The 20,562-nt window shown below is 38.7% G+C and overlaps 1 protein-coding gene across 1 annotated transcript in view; it reads left to right on the top strand.

The window, feature by feature from the left end:
- The window catches only part of ADGRL2 (adhesion G protein-coupled receptor L2), a 390,203-nt gene that overhangs the window by 55,054 nt on the left and 314,587 nt on the right, over positions 1-20,562 (top strand). Inside the window, exon 2 of the mRNA XM_065657083.1 lies at positions 19,886-19,946. The gene's annotated coding sequence lies outside the window, so the exon portion shown is untranslated. The remainder of the gene's footprint in view (positions 1-19,885; positions 19,947-20,562) is intronic.

The following is a 20,562-nucleotide window of genomic DNA, read 5'->3' as shown; positions in this document are numbered from 1 at the left end:
GGCCCGTAGTCAAGCCACACAAAAAAAAAAAACCTCAAACAGCATTTTTTTTTTTTTTTAGGGTTTCAGCCAGTGCTTGATAATCAGTGCATACCCAGCTGAAGAACTGATAAAACAATGTTTTGTTAAAATTCCCAGTGTGCGTGCATATGTGTGAATAAACATATATATCCAATATATAGAAATTGGCAATTCTGGTGTTGTTCAACTTTCTCCCTGTTATGTGATTGTCCTGCCTTAAAATCTGTTTAAATAGTAGCTGTCTGATATCTTAGCTTTCTTGTGAATGCTGCATTTACTGGTTTTATCTTGCTTTTATGCAAGATGTGAAGACCACAAACAGAAAAACATATGCTATTTGAAAATCAGATCAAATCAGGAAGGATGCTGATGGCCTCAATAAAATTGTTCCAAACTAGACCTTTATTTGTCTGCAAGAATTAGTTTCTATAAAATGTCAGAACAGATTAGTACTGGAAAGCTCCCTATTGTGTGTAGTCTCACAGTGCTCAAACAGATCAGCTGTGGCTTGTGAATCTTTGCAGCATAATTTTTTTTTGCTCAGCTTTGCTGGTTTGTGTGTTTGCAGGTTGTTACTGCTTTTCTGAGGGTTTATGCTGTCAGTCCTTTAACATTTTGCATTGTTGTATGCTCAAGAATGATATAACAAAAGAAGCAACCATTACCATACAGTTCTCAGCTCAAACTTCTGTAACCTCATCTATACCAAAAGCCAAGAAAAACACGATGCCCTCTCCTGAGGTTAATGATGCTGAAATAAGGCAAATTTGTGTACATGTGAAAGAAAGAGATTACCCTTTTTTTTTCCCAAGGAAAATTGTCTTATGCAGTGACTTAGAGATAAAATTTGTACAACAACTTTCAATATTATGCTGTTGTTTATATGAAGGGCATAACACGTGGTTCTTGGGTTTTATTTCAGAATGCAACTATAACCATTAGTAATGTTTCACTTATTAATGTACCTCCATGGAGCCGTGTGGGATAAACATATGGGATGGGAAATGCTGCATGAAACAGTAATGCTTCCAGACTTATGGATACACAGATGCATTGCAGACTTCTCCACAGCTTAAGTTTACAAGTTGCGGAAGAGGAGTTCAAAATCCTTCTATAGTTGCTTCTGTATCCTTCTACTCTTTCTTGATGTAAAATACAGGGTCTGAAGCTAGCACAAAAGAGCCTCTAAATGCAAAAGCCAGTGCTGCAAAGAATTGTGCCTTTTTACTTCACCTTCTTAATACATTAGATAATGAATGCAATGGCACAAACCAGTAAAAATAACAAATTATATGGCTATGGCTGGAGAACATGCTTTTCTGGAACATGAGGTAAATGCTATTGAAATTAATGAGGGGAGTGTGAGCCTATGATAAATGCATATATTAGATATTGTTTGATATTTGCTGAGGCATCAGAGAAGAGTGCAGAAATTCATGGGAATCGCTGTCTGCACTGTTGGTGTGGGTGCATACTGAAAATAGGATCCAGAGGACTTCTAAGCAGTGAGAAAGAAGATTAACCCTGTGGTATATACAGCATTATCATCTCTTTCATTTCTAATGCTCAGACGTACAGCTATATATGTGACTGTGCCTAGCCTGAGCCATGTATGTTACCATTGCTCCCTGAGGTCCAAAGGCTTGTTAACTGATTAGTGCAGCTTAGTTGACCACATCTGATTGTCCTGATCTAGTGAGGATGTTGTCTGACTGTGCAGCCCAGGAATAAATGAAACACTAGGCACTGCTAAGTTCAGATGTCGGCATTAGGTTCTCTTGGTAGCCTGCTATCTCTAGAGGTGCTATTTGGGAATTAAGCATTCAATAAATGAAACTTTTGTACAGGCAAACCATGGAGTTTTTTATGTGGAAAACAAGTGGCCGTGATCCTGTTGATGAATTATAAGCTTGAGTTTGACTAGGTATTCCTTTCCCCTACTGTCTTAACAGTTGAAGGATAACAGAAAGGAATACAGTATGCAAAGTTATTGAAATTGGCCTTTTTCCAGTCATTAAACCTGAGAGAGTGAGAAGACAGTGATCTGAAGGTACTTTGCCTAATTTGAAATCTGTAAGCAGTCACATCAGTCAGCGGTATTCTGTAGTGGCCAAACATGGCTAGTTTTAGTAAATAATAATTTAAGTTTGTGGAAGTTAATTTCTTTTAAGATTATTTGAGAGATCTTAACTTCACAGAGTACTTAATCTACTGCTGAGCTGTAAAAAAGTCCTGCTCCTGACTGTACCCTCACACTCTCATGGCATCATTCTGCTGTTACTTCCAGCACTAAATCTAAGTTTAGGCTTGAAGAATTAGATCATGCTTCCTAACTTTGGTTTCCCTTTCATCATACTAGAAGGTGTGTCTTGCTTACCTAAGTAGTTGGTTAAATATCTGCTGGCTGTTCAGCAAAGACTGTTGACAAAGTGATGTAGTCCTTACATTTTCTTTCATCTCTATTAGGGTATAAATTAACTTGTAAATCACATCGTTCTTAACAACATTTAAAAAAATAGGCCTCATAGTGAAGGGCATGATCAAGTGCTTGTGCAATTAAACACAACAGCTATGTTTGCAGTGATAGTCTCTGAACATCCTGTATTTAGAATGAGTTGTGCTGGAAACAGTATGAGAAAAATGCAGCCACCACTCCTAGGTCAGGACAAAATACCAGCACCCACCATTCTCAAGTCATCTTTCTTAATCCCTATGATTAAGTACATGAATCTATCCACCTCTTCCCTCTCTCTTATCTCTCGTTTGTTTTTATATCAGGAACCACAGTGATTGGGACTGAACCTTGGTAAGCATGGAATGTAGTTCCCTATGTGGGACAAATATAGGGATTGTCACAGTCTCTCCATACCAAACAATTATATTAGATGGTACCAGTATAAAGCTGTTTTGAAACAAACAAAACCCCAAACAAACACAAAGGCAGTCTTATGTCTTCCATTCCACAAGCTGCTGATTCTTCTAATTTGACACTAACTGTGTCAAAAATGCAATAGGAGTAAGCTTTAAGAACTTAAATTAAGATAAAAGGCTAAGCAGCCTTTACTACCTGAAAAGCTCAAAGATACTGTGTGTCTTTTAGTTGTTTTCCCTTCTTTTTAAAGAAGTTTTGCTAATCAATTTCTTTTCAAAGCACTCTACTTCCTAGCAGTTTCCTAAAACTGGAGAGAGAAATTGCTGTTCTTTGTAAGCTAAATCAATCTCTGAAGAGCCTTATAAGAATAAAACAGCTTAAGGATGAAACAGCAGTAAGAAAGGAGATCCATCCACCAATTTATCAGTCTATCTATTTTCTAGCCATATCTATCTATAATGGTTAAAAGTTTTAAAGGACACTAAATTTAAGTATTTTATATTGCTTTTCATAAGGGCAGTTCAATTTATCTCTATTCCTTTGGAAAGATGAATATTGTCACTGCACATTGTAGGCTTGTGTTGGCTAAAAGGAGTCAGGGGCATGACAGCATTTATAGAAGGCATGAGCTCAAATGTCAGTAGAGCATCCAAAAATGGATGAAGCATCACCCAGCCACTGCCATCTGTTGAGTGTTTCATGACAGCTGTATCTCCTGACCAGAGCTGGTCTAGATAATTATGAAAGGCATAAAGGAAGCACAAAACAGTTATATAGAGAGAGGGGAGGGGGGGGAATTCCACCTTTAACATTGTTTTTAATTGCACCATAATGATTTTTTAACAGACACAATGGTATGTAGCTTAGACTCTGGCCTGATTTAAAGAAAACAATAAACCACAGTGCAGCTGAAAAATAATTGAAAATTCCTCTGCAAGAAGGTTTTGTCCAGGCTAAGTATTTAATAATGTTTCTCCCAGAGACTTTGCCCTAAAGATACTCCTGCCATAATAAAAAAAAAATAAAACTGTCTCAACTATTGTGTGTCAACAAGACTATTGAAGCAAATATTCTTGTTATTGACTTACTAATGTGAATGCGAGGGTTTTAAACTTTCTCTTAAAGAGGAGAGAACTTTGGGCCATCAAACTTGAGGTACTAACACTATAAGGTGCACTTAAACTTAATGCCAGCTAAAACATTAAATGACTGGAATACAGTAAAATCTTTCCAGTTTTTCTATCATTTTCCCTAGTATGTGGATCTGCTTTCTTCCCCAAGGCATACAAAACTTCCATCTGACTTTATTGTTTCTGATACAACCTCTCATAAGCTGAGAAGCCTTCTAGATGAACTGGCAACCCAGACAAGTCATGAAATCAATGGCACAGGCAGTAGCGAAGGGTGCATGTCATTGCGAGGCACAGTCTTTGATGTGAAAGCCTTCTCTTATCCTCTTATCTAACCCTTGCCTTCCCATAGCTGTGTCTCATGTTGTTCTGTTGCCTCAGTATGTCAGGCTCTCTGTTATTACAGCTCTAGGTTATCCAGCAGATTTTGCTGTAAACTGGTACAACAAGAACAATGGGAGTTTAGTTCGTCCTTTTGATAATGCTAATAAAGCATACTGCTTGGGAAATAGAATTGTTTACAGATATGTCGCTTTTGCATGTATTTGAAGTTAGGAGCTGAGACTTCCGTACAAATTCAAATAACTTTACAAGTCTGCAATTTTACAGGCAAATTTATATAACTTTAGATAAACTTCAGCTCCTAACTTAAATAAGATGATAGTAATTAAGCTATTATAAGTATAGGGGTTTTAGGTCTCTATTATTCAAAAGGAAATCATGAAATGACAGTCATTCTGTCATGAACGCAAAGAGATATGCCTGAGTCTGCAGGTAGTCTGAGATTATCCAGTCGCTCAATGGTTTGCTGATATAGTTGAGTCTCAACAGATTTTTTTTTTTCTTTTGTAAAAGCAGAGGTTGTGACTGATGCCATATAGCTCAACAGATTCCTCAATATCTCTGAAGAAATGATCACTCCTAAACCAGATAACAGTTGTCCATGTAATCTATCCAAAATCAAAATTGTCCTGAGGACATACAAGCCAAAGGTTGCTTGTAGGACTGGTTCCTCTGTTATTAATCCCAGAAAGATGTCAGGCTGTAGTTTGGCCGTAATATCCTTTAGGGCAGCATTGTTTGTTTTTTACATACATTCAAACACTAATAAGATGAGGAAATGCATAATTAATAATAGTACGAGCAGGGGTGCCGAAGGCCATGTCTTGCCTTCATGATGCATTGTGTTACACATCTGAACTGCTCTGCTACTTCAAATACCTTACACAATGTTAACCTTATCTGCCAGCAAGCCTCTGTTACTATTTGAACTCAGAGTGGGCAGGAGTAATTTCTGAGATGTGTGTGATTCCATAGTGTTGGGTTATGCTTAGGAAAAACTGAAATTTCAAATACATACATGTATAAAATGTATATTAGAACAGTAGAGATTTAAAATACCAATTCTGCTTCTAGGTCAGTGGGAGGCTCTGGTTTACTGCTACATTAGTTTTTACAAAATTGTTTGGCATTTATATCTTTTATTTTACAAGCTTACTCTGAAAGAAGCTAGTGAAACAAAACATAAGTCTACCCTCCCCCAGAAGTCACTTTTATGTTTCTCCTTTTTTAACATGGCAAAGTGGTTGTAAAATGTACTCTCGATTCCTAAATAAAACAGCATGTAAGTGGGATAGGTATGGGAAGTGGGCCCCTTTCTCAAGGTTTTATAGACCGCACAGGACCTCAAACAGGAACATGGATGTTAAATGTAGTGTGCTTTTTTGGTTTTTGGGGTTTTTTTAAGCATTCGCACAGGGTGCTTCATATTACTAAGAGAGACAAGAGAAAGAAAGAAAGCAGATATTTCTAAGAAGCTATTAAGTCAAGAACTGTTTATTAATATTCAAGATGAAAATATTAAGTTCAGTTGTAATACAATTCAGGAAGAAATGGGTGATTTCAGAACAGCTATTCAGATTCCTTTGAAACTTATCAGGGAACTCGATTGCCACTATGAGAAGAATAGGACAAACCATATAATTTGACATCTGGGATCCAGGAAGACCCTCAGTCGAGAGTACTATTGAAATTCAAAACCAAAAAAGTGTGTGAGGGGGAACCCTGAAATAGCCACAATTGTGATGCCTGCCTTTTTTTATGATTAAGGCTGATTAAAAATACAAAATCTACATTTCACTGTAAAAAAACAGTGAACTGGAAGAGGGGAAAGAAAAGGCTTTAGGATTCAATTTTGTAATTTTTAAATCCTAGGATTAAATGTGGAAAGGAATAGACCAGCAGTATTTTGGGGATCGGGTTTTTTGTTTAAGACTGCAATTGTGTGCTCTTTTTTTCCAAGGTAAGCGAATGTTAAGTACACTGAGACAGTATTTCTCCGTGCTTCCATGCTAATAAGGCATGCTTCCCACAGTGTGTGACAGAAAGGATGAATACCATGCGGTGCTAATGGTTAATTTGTAGTGGCATGTGTGTTCCTTGAATGTTTGTGAAGTTTCACGATTCACCATCACACAATTGAATCGTTCCTTTTTTTAAGATATAGTGATATGTAATGAGATGAAGCAATGCTGACAGGGTTTTTGAAAGATACATTGTCCTCCACAGTCTATTCACTTTATAATAATAATACCCCTTAAACTTGTTAATTTCTCATGATTTGGGGGATAGAGTGAGCCCTCATCAAATAATTTCAGTACTGACCATGGTTTAAAATGTTAATCACTGTGAAATCTGTCACAGATAGCGTCAAACCCTAGTGATGCTAATCTATGTCATGGATTTGAAACTCCTTTGGGAAGCACATATTTAGACTTACTGCTGAGTGAACATGACTGCTAGGATTACAGAGGCCGTGGACAGTGAAGAAAAGCAGTAATGCTCTTTCTGACTAGAAAGTAAACAATAGGGTGATTGTCTGCTTACACTTTGGGGCTAAACAGCCCAACTGCTGAGAAGCTCTAGGTAAAAAACTGCTATCGGCAAGGAGCCTTGATGTTTTCTTCGTGGAGCTAGATGTTGTCAAGGATTCAGCTGAGCCACCCTAGTGAGTGTACAGGAAGCAAAACAGGATATTCTTGTATAGGCCCTGTTTTGTGTAATTATGCAACACTTGAACTCTTGTGTATATTCCAGAATGGGTAACACACCTCTAAAAGGAACAGGGAGCCATCAGCAGCAACTAGTGAGTGAAATATTCTTATGAAAAGTGCTCTTGATTGAAATCAGTGTGTTTACATTTTCATTTATCTTTGGTAAGGATTACTCCACCTTAGTGCACCCTCAAAATTAAGAAATTATTTTCACCCGGTTTCATTTCCTGTGTTTGTTTCTTTTAACAAGCAATCTAAATAATTTCAGCTGTCTCTTAAAAAGAAACAATAAGGGAAATGATCAGGGAAATGTCACTTCATCAAATATCCTCAGATATTTCTCAGGAATATGCTGGATTTGATGAAATACAGACAAATTCCCTGAGAGGCAGCTGAGGATCTTGCTCTATTTTAGCAGAGGCTCCTCTTGTGCCTGGTGACTCCCACTTTTGTACTGGGAAGCCTGGATACCCAGAAAATCCTGGCATGTGCACCAGGCTTTTTGGGCCCACTGGGTAATACTGGGAGCCAGAAAACACTGGAAGCTCTTGCTGGGTGTGCATGTGTGTGCACGTGTGTATCTACATAAGTATGCTATCTGCATAAGTAGTATGCTCTTTTTATTTAAATGATCTCTTTCAATTAGAGTCCCTTTTGTTCTGCTTCTGTAAATAAAAAACACATGTTAACTTTTGAATAATCTCTGGTTTTAATAGCCTGATTCCTGCCATCTCCTGTTTGTACCATAGATAGTAATGAAACTACTCTTATGAGTAAGAATCAGGGTTGAGTATTGGAAACTAAGCTTAGTTTTCAGCAATACATTACTCAGTGTGTGACTGGCAATAAAGTTGCCCAAAGAAAACCTTTGGCTAATGCAAAAGTAATGGACAGTCCTTTCGTGGTCTGCAGATTATAGCACAATCACACTTTTTTTTTTTTTCATCCAGTTATGAAAACATTCAAAAATAAATCTGTCCCTCCCAGAAACAGAAGAGAACAGAAACAGATCCTTTATTTAAATAATGGTGTAGTAATGTTATGAAAACATAGAAAGTCTATCTAATCTGCATACGCAAAACTAAATTCTACTGCGAGGGGAAACTGAAGCAGTGACTGTCAACCACGTTGCAAGAATGTAAATGAAGGCAGAATATGGCCAATTACTCGTAATTTTTTTTTTTTTTTCTGTTTTTGGTTTTCAGTGTAGCTGATGCCCGATAGCCTGCCTTGCTCTGTGCTCAGTATAGCTCAGTCCACAGTGTGGCAGTCAGAGGGAAACTCAGCTGTAGTTCTCATACCCTGCTTCTGTTAGCAGTTTTCATAGGTAGCTATAACCTACCCCTTTGCATCACTTTTATTAATTTATGAAGAGAATGGCACTCCATTTAATGACATGAAATAGGTATCAGTAGGATGAGCAGAACAGGCACAAAACACAAATGTCTGTCTTCTCCATAGTTCCAAGAATGTTTTAAGGATGAGGTTTCATAGGACTATTAATCAGTCTCACCTACTTCCCCTCAATGTTTCGTAAAAACAAACAAAAATATCTGCAGAAGAAAAAAGAAATTAAATTTAGAGAGTGGAATATTTTATATTGGGGTGTCAGACAAGTGCTGGTTTCGTCACAAGGGAAGAAGTAAGACCACATGGCTAGGAACAAAGCAGGGGAGCGAGGCTGCTTCCCAAATCAACAGTGGCAAGCTGTCAAACTGTCTCAACTGTTGTGTGAAATCACAACCTAAAGGAGGATTTAGGCAAGAGATCTCTTCTTTTTTTCTTTTTCTTAACTGTGCTTTTGGCTTCAAAAGTAACAGTTGTGTTAAATTGAGAATACGACAATTTTTGAGAGAGAGTTTTGCAGATCCCCCAGTGAAGCCAAGCATAAGGAGTCTTTATGTGGTAATGAATAAAGTGAGGCTGTTATTTGGGGGTTTTTTTTAATTGAATTTTATTTTTTCCCCTCTTGATAGTATGCTTTTTGTGCAATCTCTTTCTTGTCCGTATTTGTCCTTTCTGTACTCTTCTTTTGGATTTTGTTTGTTTTTCTCCTTAATTTCTATCCATGATTTAGATTCAAACAGTTCCTTTATATTTGTTTATTCCCTGAGCTTTCACAGTAGTCATCAACTCTCACTTAGTGCAAACTTTGTAGTGTTACAGAATTTAATATTTCTTGATGTTCTTGCCCCTAGATTCATGTTATTTCATGATCCTTTCAGTGAGTCTTGACTTCTCATTCTCCTGATATTTTTCTGAAGAAAATTAAGCTCAAAAATGCTTAGGAGATATGACCAAGAAAGACAGAAATTCAAAGAAACATAAATACAAAAGGTTTTTTCTGCCAGAGTTTTAAAGTCATCTGATGATTCTTGGGAACCTGGCACATCATTTCTGAGTGCTTCAGATGCCATCTTCTAGGTTTCAGCAGTGCCCTACTTTGAGGAGTTTGGGGCTTCAAATGTAGAGGGGAATAGTTATGGGAGGTGTCACAGTCTCTGCCAGATTTACTGCAGGGGCATAATAGGAAGCCTTCTGAACAAAATTTTAAACTGTTTTCAATCAAGCACAGCAACCTGAGATATAGTGTAGGTTACAGTGAATCTGCATGCTAATAACTTTTAAAAAAGCTTTAAAAAAGCATACCCTCTTCCACTCCTCTCTGGAAGAACTATTCTGGTTCCTGTCTGACTCTTAAAGTCATTGTCACTTCTTGGGGTGTCTGTTCACTGTCCCCAATGTCACTGCTCTGTCAGCAACCTCCCTTGAGCGTTACCACTGCAGGTTCCCACCAATAGGTGTGGTGGACAAAGTACTTTCAAAAGGTTAATCAGCAGCATTCATTAACAACTAGGTAACAGTATCCAGCCTGCAGGCTACTGGTTATTGGCAAATCGCTTGCATGGTGCAAAGCTTGTAGTTTTTGTTCAACTGGTTGAGTGCCTTGTTGCCAAGCTTCCTGTTGGAGGAGGAGTTTGGCAGGGCTGCTGGAGTGTGTTGTGCAATGGCATTCACTGCACAGCTTTGCCGCTGGCACCTCTGGGACTTCCTCAGGCTTCTCGTCTCTGTGCTGAACTCGCTTGCAGAAATTTGGTATTTTAAGCAAGAGTAGAATAACCTTCCTGAGGATCCTGATTGGCTCTTGGAGTGGTTCCGCTTATGCAGGTGTCCAGCCTTGCTAGACTAAAATATAGGAAAATTTGCTTGATTGTTTGATAGTCTTCTGACACTTTCCAGTGGCTCCATTTCACGTTATTAGAAACATGGATAAACCTTCCTACAACTTGCTGAGAAAGACACACAGATCAGCTTACAAAGGTATAAAAAACCCTACAGTATGCACTTCTGCAGCAGCACAGCAAGTCTTCCTCTCAACAGTGTTACTGTCACGTACATACAGGTGAATGAAGAAACACTAAGACGCAGTAAATAAATGAGGGCTTTGCGTCAGGCTAATCACTGGGTAGGCCAAATAAGGTGCACAGCCTGGGTTAATGGCTGAGATCGTGTCCTATTACGTTGCTGACTAATGTACTTTTCAGACAGAAGTTTGTACTGTAGACTTGGCCTCAGGTTTTAGTGTTTTAACATCTCTGTCAAGAAGGTGCCAGTTCTCCATATATCTTTGTATATTCACTGCATTTTCCAGGGTAGACAAAACATTAATTTTCTAGCTGGATTCTATATTAAGATGAAAAACAAAACAAACAACAACCACAAGAAGAAAATCACAAACTTCTTGTCTTTGTTTGGAAGATAACAAGCTGCCTCAACAACAAAAAAGAACAGAACGCTTTTTTTGAGGCCACATAATTACAAAAATAGTATTTGAATTAGCTCTTAACATTTTTAGCCTTAGCGTATCAGACTAGTATTTGTCTAGCAGGCTTACTCCAAGTGATTTTAGCAACTCCAGTGGGGCTAGTTATGGTGTGAATTATTACTTAGCGTGAGTAAGGAGATCAGAATTAAGCCCAGATATGGTCAGAGGGAAAGAGGGTTTTGTCTGATTTGTCTATGATAGATCTGCCCTGCTGCTAACTCCCTGGTCTTTCATTTAGTTTCTTTTTAGAGACTTTTGTTAAGACTTCCAAGGAGTCCTGAGAGGACAATTGAGCTTTTATGGGTTTTTTGCAGGAGCAGGGAGAAACAATCAAATTGCTGGTTTTCTGGTTGTGTTGATTTATTTTCTGTTCATCCTGCAAATATTACTTTTAGGAAATATTATTTTTAAAAAATAATAATATAAGTTGGGCTTTGAGGGAGCAAGAGAGGAAGCTTTGAGGTTAATCTGCAGATAAGGATTTCCCAAGTATACAACAACATTATGATCAGCCCTTACAGCAGGGAGGGTTATAGCTTCTGTTTTCTAAGAGGACAGATTTCCATCTGAGCTTGTCCCTGTTCAGAAAGGCTTAGTTAACTAAAGAAATAATCTTACACGATGCTACAAAAATGAAACAAACTGGTTTAGACTCTAAAGTTTGTGGGCCACTTGCTGGGCTCAGTGATGCAAGACAACTCATCTGACCACCTGAAGGCTTCTCCTCAGGTGGCCACAGGGTCCAGGTTCCCCTTTGCTAAGGGAAAGGAGCCTGGCCAAGCACCTGCCACCCTGGCCGTGCCCATGAGTGAGCCCCCAGGACCAGCATACAGCAGACTGGGGTCATCCTAATGCACCCGTCTTGGCAGAAGCCTCAGTTCTGGCTATGGGAACAGCTTCATTTTGCGAGGAACTGTCTCTTACTCTCTCACCCTTTCTAGCGCTTGTATTAAGCAGCTACAGCAAACCAGGGGATTTGTGTGTGTGCTGCAAGATGGCCAAAATAATTTATTGCCTTTGGAACCGATGGGACTAAGTTTGCTCCGGATCATGCCCTTAGTTAGCGTCCTGCAGCAAAAAGGCCTAGAGTTTAGTAAGGAAACTCTCTCAGGGATTTATAGTATTGATGACTGTAACCAAGCCTGGCAGCCCTTGGATCTTACAGCTCTCTGTGGGCCTAATCAAAGGCCATTGACGTAAACTAAAACATTTGACTTCAGAGAGCTGTGGATCAAACTCTGCATCTACACTGACTGAGTTTGCCCTCCCCTCAGACACAACCTCACTTTAAATTCTTTTCTTCTGACAGGCCTGTAGCCTCATTCCTCTCTCAAGTTGGGAGGGCATTTCACGGCTCTCTGAGATGCCCAGAAGTGACTCTTCCCTTCTCATGGTGCAGTTTCACATTATACCTAATTCAGTGTAACTACTGGCTTACAACAGAAGTTCTATCCCTGTCTTCCTGATGTCATGTTTAGAGATCATATGGTCTTGGCAGGATGACCTGATAGAAAATAACCCAATCCAACATGCCCTCCTCACCTCCACCTCCCCTCTCCACTCGGTGCGGGGCGGGGGGCGGGGAAAGTAACCACTATCCTTTCAGCAGTTTTCCATATTTGCCATGGATTAGTGTAGTGTGACTCTGTGCCATGAGTCTCAAAAACTCTGCCAGGGGCATTACATAAAAACAAAGTTAATTTGGATTAAGGCAGAGAACCTAGCCAAAGAAAACATTAAGAAGAATTCAAAGGAAAATTAGATGAAAAGTGTTATCACCAGTGTACAAGGCCTGGTCCAGAAGTATTGATTAGACACTGATCCAAATATAATGGTTAAGATGGATATTATGAGTATGAAAACTATAGTTAATGTATAGTATTATACTTACTATGATTTTCTCCTTTTTAATTTTTTCTCAACCTAGTTAGCTGTCGGTCAACCTTTAGCATCTTGCTGGAAGGAGCTTGTTCTTGATTTTCTTCCAAGTATTCCTAGGCCACTGCAGATATAATGTTACAGCAAACAGGTGAAAGTCTTTCCATTCTTTCCTCTTTCTCCTACAGACATTGGTGTTTCCTTTCAAGCCCAGTTATTTAGTCTTTGCTAGCAAGTTGTATTTTACTGCATTCTTTTGCCCAGACAATGATGCATAAATAACTTCAGATTTACATGATTAGCTTAATATTTTCTTCACTTCAGAGATAAACTCATTTTAATTTATTTCTTCTAATTTAGATGGTATAAATGCCATCTAGTCACGTATTATTCCCATTTCAAAGTATACTCTTGAACCTCACTTAAAGGCTTGAACTCTTTTACGTTGGGTACACGTTTTGAAAATAAAATCTCATAAAAGGACTACAATATCTGTTATTAACTTCTAACTTTCAGTACTTTCAATATGTCTTCCTACTCCTATTGGGAGTCTAAGCAAATGTTCTCAGTTTCCCTTGACAAAGTAATGAGGAATTCTCCCTATGTGTCCTCTCTTCCCCATGGTTTGAAAATTAAAGCTCTGTTTTAAGCTACAAGATGTGCAGCATGTCTTTCTGAAAGATAAAGTTCATATCAGATTCAAGCTACCCAGCTGTTTCAGAGCTCTGCTTTTATGTCAGGTTTTTGGATTTCATGAGGTTGGAAGCAGACTCATATATGAAAATTCATAGTAATTGTACCTTTTAGGGATACTCATTAGCAGATGTATTATTCTTTATTTTTCAGTCTGATTTACTATTTCATTTTTTTTTTAGTTTGGGAATGTGTTCCAATTCTTATTGCAAAATCACTCAAAAATAGGAGGTTACTTAGAACAGAACAAATGGAAGAACGGTTAATTTTTCAAGTTGGAGGTGAAATAGTTATCCCTATACAGCTCATGAGCATCATTACTGAAATATGTTTGAAGTTCTGCTTTTTCCCCATGAAATATCTTATATTTGCTAGATAGTTTTCTAGTGGTTGCTTGTTCTCCTCTGATGTAAATTAAATATGAGATATTGTAAGCTAAGTTGTGTAGGTATTGCCACTCTTAGTATAGGAGCTGCTAGTGCCCTCGTGGAAAGATTCACAGGTGATGAGAGAGAACCGTAGTTTCTAAAATCACCAAGAACTAAGCAGATTTATATTTAGTATATCTTTTTCTCTTCATACCTTCTATGTCAGCTGTGACCAGCACAAGTCCCACTTTCATCAGGGAAGCTACAGGTTTAGATTGCACAGCATACAATGTAGTTTGCAATATATTTTTCCATTTACTTGAATAAGAATGTTTTCTGGTTAGTTGGTTGGAAGAAGCTGAGGTTGTTGCCACTGAGATCCTTTGCAAAATTGCAGATACATTATTTTTGTGCACTCATGGCTCTGAAATTGTCAAGTCAACAGTGAAATATGTAACACAAGGAGTGAGAAAAGATACCAACGCTCATGAGAACAGGACTTTCCATCACTCTTCCTTGAGAGTTAGTTATTCCATTGTCTTATGAAATAAATCTACTACAAATAAGGATTTTCTGGCAATATACTGTTTAAAAATTATATTGGGGGACTTAGGGGATCAGAGAATCTCTAGCTGGAGTATAAAGGTAGGGGAAATATAAAGACCATGAAGGAATATTTTTACATTTCTCTCTCTGGAAATTCCTGTAGGGACTTCTTGCTCCTCCAGCTGGGACCTCCACAAAGAAAAAAGTTTGGGGCAACACCAAGCCTGGAAAAGACAGGATGAGAAATGCATCCTTGCAGAGGGTCTTCTGTATCTTCTTTCTCTTCCATTGTTGTGCTCAGTAACTCTGTCCTTACAGGAGGAAGTACAGGGATGTCTTTATACAGAAGTGGAAATCCCCCAAAGACTGAATTTTGTCTATACCATCAGAGAAGAAAATTGTGTAGGGCTGGCTTCAGATGTAAACACAATAGGCCCAGCAGCACTTTCACCATTTAGCTCCACATTGGGATTAGGACCTTTAACTATGTTAACCATGTGTTGTCTCAAGTTCCCTGTCAAGTCCCTAGCCTTTCTCTCTCCTCTCTTTCCCATTGATGACTTTTCTCAGAAATCAGGAAGAAGAAAATAAGTGAATAGATGCTGTTGCAGAGGGGAAACAGGACGGTGGGTCTGGGGAGGGGAGGAGGCTCATGCTTTCCAGGAGGCAAGTATCTATGAAGGGGAGAGACATGGAGGAGTGAACTGCATGTTTTGAGGGTTTGAGAAAGATATTTGCTACTGGTAAGATGAAAAAGGTACAGGAGAGGCCTTTCCATATATAGTCCCCAAAACCCATTGCATTTCCCAAGGAGATCTTTAACCAGCTCGGCCAAATCACGCCATGTGCATAAAGTGATCTTTCCAAGATCAAAGCACCTTAAAAATCCCAGTGGTTCTGCCATGCCAACACCACTTACTCAAATTTTTGGCCACATCACTGAGGAAAAACTTGAACTGGGGACTTCTCTGTCACATGCAAAGTAAGCTAAAATATGTCATCTCATAAAATCCAGAACGTCCCTATCAAACTGTAGAGACATCTATGTTCTGTGGGCTATGGCCCTGGCCTGGGAAACTTATGACCTAGGTTCAGCTTTATGTTCTGCCAAATTCAGTGTGAAAACTCTGGTCAAAATAGAGCATACTGAGCAGACTATATTGAGTCTCAAAACAACCACTTTAATACTATTTTGTTTTTGCAAATCTTTGAAAGCTTTTTATGAGCTCAAAGCAGGACAACAAGTTTCAAATCTTCAGTGTTGTTGCAAAAAGGATTTTCTATCTTCCCATCAGTTCTAATAACATCGCTTCTTTCAAAACTGGTGTTTTCCTTCTTAGAAACCATGTTAGTGGCTAAAGACAAGGAAACTAGGCTTCCCAAGCAGGCATTTCTATTTCTGAAAAACTCAGATTCACTTCCAGTAATTTCCACTTGATTCTGAATATCCCCTGCTGAATAAATAAGGAGAGGTATCTTGCATGCTCAAAGCTTTCTATATCTCCTTATTTATAGGGATGTAGAATTAGTGTAACATTTACCTTTCTCACAAATGAAAACTTAAGTGAGAAGATTTGCAAGTTGCCTTGATTTTTCTCATTTTTATAGGAAAAAGTTCTTAAGACTCATTCTGTGAGTGTAAATTTCACTAAGTGCAGCTTAGAGCACATTATGAGGTTTCCCAGGGTATTTTGCTCTCCTTATGTGATTCCACTGGGTCTTTTGAATCCACTTATTGCATTCATAGCTTCTAAAAATCCTTCCTTTGAACATTTGTTTTAGGTTTCCTTTTTCTTTTAATATACTAAAGGTTGTTTGGGGTTTTTTGGGTTTGTTTTGTTTTTAATTACTGTTACGTCAGTTTGTATGATCACTGAAAAAAAAAAAAAGCCCTATCTATTCCTCCTTTCTATTTGCAATTTGATTCTAAGATGGTTGTTCCCAAAGCTGCTCTGAACTTTCTCCCTTAAGACCAACAAAATTTCTCTTCAGCTATGGAAAAGGGTACTGTTTTCTTACTCAAAATGAAACATTCCCAGGAGAAATACTGCCTTGTATCCAGAACACTGCATTTTATCATCTTGAGAAACAGGCATCCAGTCATTCTTCCAGCTTCTATTTTAAAAAGATGAGCTTTAGCACTTAGTCACGGGTCTGGATTTTCTATTGTCCTAAACCTTACATAGTCCTTCACGTGAGTGCAAAATGGGTATAAAATGCTACCATATCAGAATTGTTGTACCGTGTTGGTCTGAATACAGGGTGAGGTTATAAAAGACAGGGGGACTGCAGGGAGGGAATCCTACTTGCTCTACATCTGGATTGAACATGTGGCCTGTAACCTTCTATTCTGTATTTCCTCCACCACCTCCCACGGCAGCACTGAATTTTAGGTGGGAGGAGGTAGGGAAACGAAACTGAGTCTTGCACTCAGAAGAACACCAGGTCTAATGCTTCTTGGCTGGGGATCACCAGGCCAGGCAAGCAACCAGCAAGGCAGGTAGGCTCTGGGCTTCCTGTGGGGCAGACTTGGTATGGGGAGGGTGGCAACAGAGCAGTGTCTAACGTTTACCTTCTGTGATACAAATCGTTTCTCCCTCACTTTTCAAACTGGGGGAGATTGCTCCTTATTGCCAACTAATGTGAAGAGTGCAGGCAGTACAAGGGAAGGTGCAACTTGTAAGGGGAAAGATGGTCCCTGGTTTCCAGGAGAGTGAGCACAATGAAATCATTGTGTTCTGTATTTTAAAGACTTGTTCACACATGGTTTTTAAAAAAGCAGGGGTGTATCTACAGCAGAATAATATAAGCATAATCTTTAGCAAATTCTAAAGCTGTTATGTTTAAGCTGCAGACACATACACCTCAATCACACTGTCTTTCAGTGAAATGGACTAAGCTTTCCTCCACTGTGTGAATGGATAAACACTGTGCTTTTCCTTTGTTATTAAATCTTGCCTAAAACTCTAAAATGAGACATTGCAATAAGTTATGTGTATTCTTCAACCATTAAAAATAATTCTGAGTTAAAGAAACTGTGCTCCATGGGCCTCTAAGTTTAATGCTGACATGACTCTCTTATACAACCCATTCAAGGTAAAGATACATAAAAAAATAGCTCCTCTTTTGTGTTTCAGATATTTGAAAAAAATAATTTGAAAATAACTACAGCTTTTAATCCTTGAGGAAAATTATTTCTAATATGATATTGTTATAAGAATTTAGACTTTTAATTAACCTATTACAGACCAAAGTAGTAAGGAAAGCTGTTGAACTCCAACCTTTCCTGTCTTCCCCCACACTTTGAAAATAGACCATTTCTAAATAAGTGACCATTGGCAACCTGAGCCAGAGGGCAGCATTCACCACCTTATGGTACACTGCAACTTATGGTTAATCTCAGCTATGTTTTAACTCCTCTTTCTCTGTACTATACCAATAAATGTATTAAAAATGGGTTGTCTCTTACAGCCTATTGCAGCATTATTAAGTGAATAAATGACACTGCTATTAGTATTCAGTTATAAATACATTTGAATTTTAAACTGAACATATGCTACTTCTCTGCTTGAAACTAGCAGCTTTTGCTTTCAAAAACCATGCCATAGACCTAGGCATGCCATCATAATAATACTTTAGCACAGAGGATGTCAAAGCTCTTTAAAGAAGAGAGTATCAATATCTCAATTTGATCCATTAGATACAGATATTAAAGAAGTTTCCTGAGGCTGCACAGCGATCAAAACTGAGACAAGAATAGAGTCCCTGTGTCTTAGCTGTGAGCTTGATTTAGTTTCTCACTTACTACTCTGGGTATCAATTCCAAAATAAGCTTTTATTCATATGTTTGTTTTTTGGCTGCAAAGCTGTTACTCTCTTTTTTCCTCCTTCAATTATATTAAAGATCTTCTGTCTCAGCTTGGAATCAAATTCTTGTAGCCAATTTCGGCTGAAGAATTCCTTGAGTACTCAGTTATTAACAACTCCAGTTTCATGTTTCCCTCCCCCATAACCCTTACGTAATCATTTCTTCTAATAAAATATTTTTGGTCAAATCAGAAATGTATGAAAGAATGCAAAACATTTCTTGGCTCCCAGACACAATCAAATCACTGTATTATTTATTAGTTCTTATTATTTAAGACAGAACCACACATAAGATAAACATATTTAAAAATAATAAAAATGAGTAATGAAACACTTGTCTGCTTCATTTGGCAGAGTAAGTCTGGAGTTGTTATCAAATACCAGGAGTGAGTAGAGCAGAAAGTAAGAGAGAGAAGTGGATGGGAAGATTATCTGGGGATGGGGGTACTGTGCTCTCTTAGCTAAGCCTGTGGAACAATGAGCTTAACTACAAAGCCAAATCCTCCAGTAACTTCACTGAATCCAGTGGAAATTTACTTGCTTGCATTTGCTGGGAATCTAACATTCTCTGTGTTGATTTCAAAATAACATCTCCAGATTTGAATGAAGAAAGCTGAAAGTAAGACTTGACCAGAATTTCGCTGATTATGAGAGAGGTTTCACTGTGTTTTGTTTCACAGCAAGTGATGAGGGAGTTTTAAATCTACAGTGGCTAAAATATCTTTGAACACATTTGCAGCACCACTTTGAAATTTAAGAGAAACCAAACATATTTCAGGAGGTTTATTTCAACCACAGGTAGAAAACAATGGGGTCCCACGGCAAGTTGAGAGCCTGCTCCTTTTAAAAGAGCACATGCCACTTCAAGAAAAAGGGCATGAAAGGAAGCAATGATGTGCAAATCAAAACAAGCCCTTTGTCTTTCTCACTGGATCCATAGTTGAAGAAGAATAGACTGTAGGGGAAGAATTTAGACCTGTCTCTATTCAGTCTCCAAAGGCAACTACTTTCTCTCTGGATGAGAAAAAAATTCAGTTTTAATGATGGTGGCAGCCTTCCACTGAATGACCTTAATTTTCATGATCAATACAGGCAGGTGGCAGCGGAGCTCTCTTCAAATAACTAATTGTAGAAGATTCAGAATTGATTGGTTTGGGGTGGGGTTTTTCATTGGTTTTGAGTTTGGGGGTTTTTTGTGGGTGCTTTTGTTTGTTTTGTTGTTGGGTTTTTTGTTGTTGGTTGGTTTTTTGGTTGGTTGGTTTGTTGGTGGGTTTGGTTTGGTTTTTTAATTATTATTATCAACCCCCTTCCACTGCTACAAGGGATTCAGCAGTTTTTCACCTACTCAGCCACCAAACTGAGCTCCTTGGTTCATTTTCCTTCCTCCCTATCTCCCTCTCTGCCCGCAACACTATTCTGGCATTCCTCGAGGTTCGCTAACCAAGGAAGAAAAGTCCCCCACATGCTTGCCTTTGCTAGATAAATATAGATTCAGTTGTGGCCAGAGACGTGATTGAACTTATCATGGTTTGGGTTTTTTTGTTTGTTTGGGGGGTTTTTTTAATGCTTATAGTGCTTATATTTTAAATCCACTAATATTTTGTGCTTTTTTGGCTTTGTGCTTCCTGCAGGTGACAGAACTCCAGGGACATCACTTCACCTGAAGATGGGCACAATGAGACCTAAACCTGGGTAAGAGACCCATAAGGGATTGGAGATCCTACTGTGGCAGACTTATTTGGCTGCTTCTTCATTGCTGTTTCCTTTTATCCTTTCCTTTTCTGATCAAGTTGAGATGAAGGTAGGCCACTCTAAATTTTGCATATGCATTTATCCCCTAACTGAATTAACTCCATCTTTGGCAATTTTCACCGCTGTTATTCAGTGCAATGCTGGCTTTCAACCCTCTGAGCCTGCAAGCTAGCTCTGGACCCAGGCTCAGATCCCAACATTGCAGCATGACATGCTGCCACTTAAGCACTTAATTATATGTAAGGAGACAAAGATCCACATTGTACCCTTTACAAAAGAGCCACAAGGAAAAATAAAGTCCCACTGCTGAGCCAGCCGAAGGGATCTTTGCCAACACCAGGTGGTGGGAAGCATGAGGCAAGTGAGCGGGGTGACTCCTGGCACTGCTTGTGCAGCCACAGTGACAATTTAAAAAAAAAATGCTGCTTTTGAGAGAGAGGCCAGTAACATTTGGCGTTCGGTGTCAAGGGGCTGAAAAAGGTGCCATGTGAGGCTGAAAAGCCTTGCAGGGGTTCCTAATGAACATTTTCTGTGCTCCCCCTCCTACTTGGATGAT

The sequence above is a fragment of the Caloenas nicobarica genome, chromosome Z (assembly GCF_036013445.1).
Source record: "Caloenas nicobarica isolate bCalNic1 chromosome Z, bCalNic1.hap1, whole genome shotgun sequence".
Lineage (NCBI taxonomy): Eukaryota > Metazoa > Chordata > Aves > Columbiformes > Columbidae > Caloenas > Caloenas nicobarica.
This window is presented reverse-complemented; position numbering and strand designations above follow the sequence as displayed.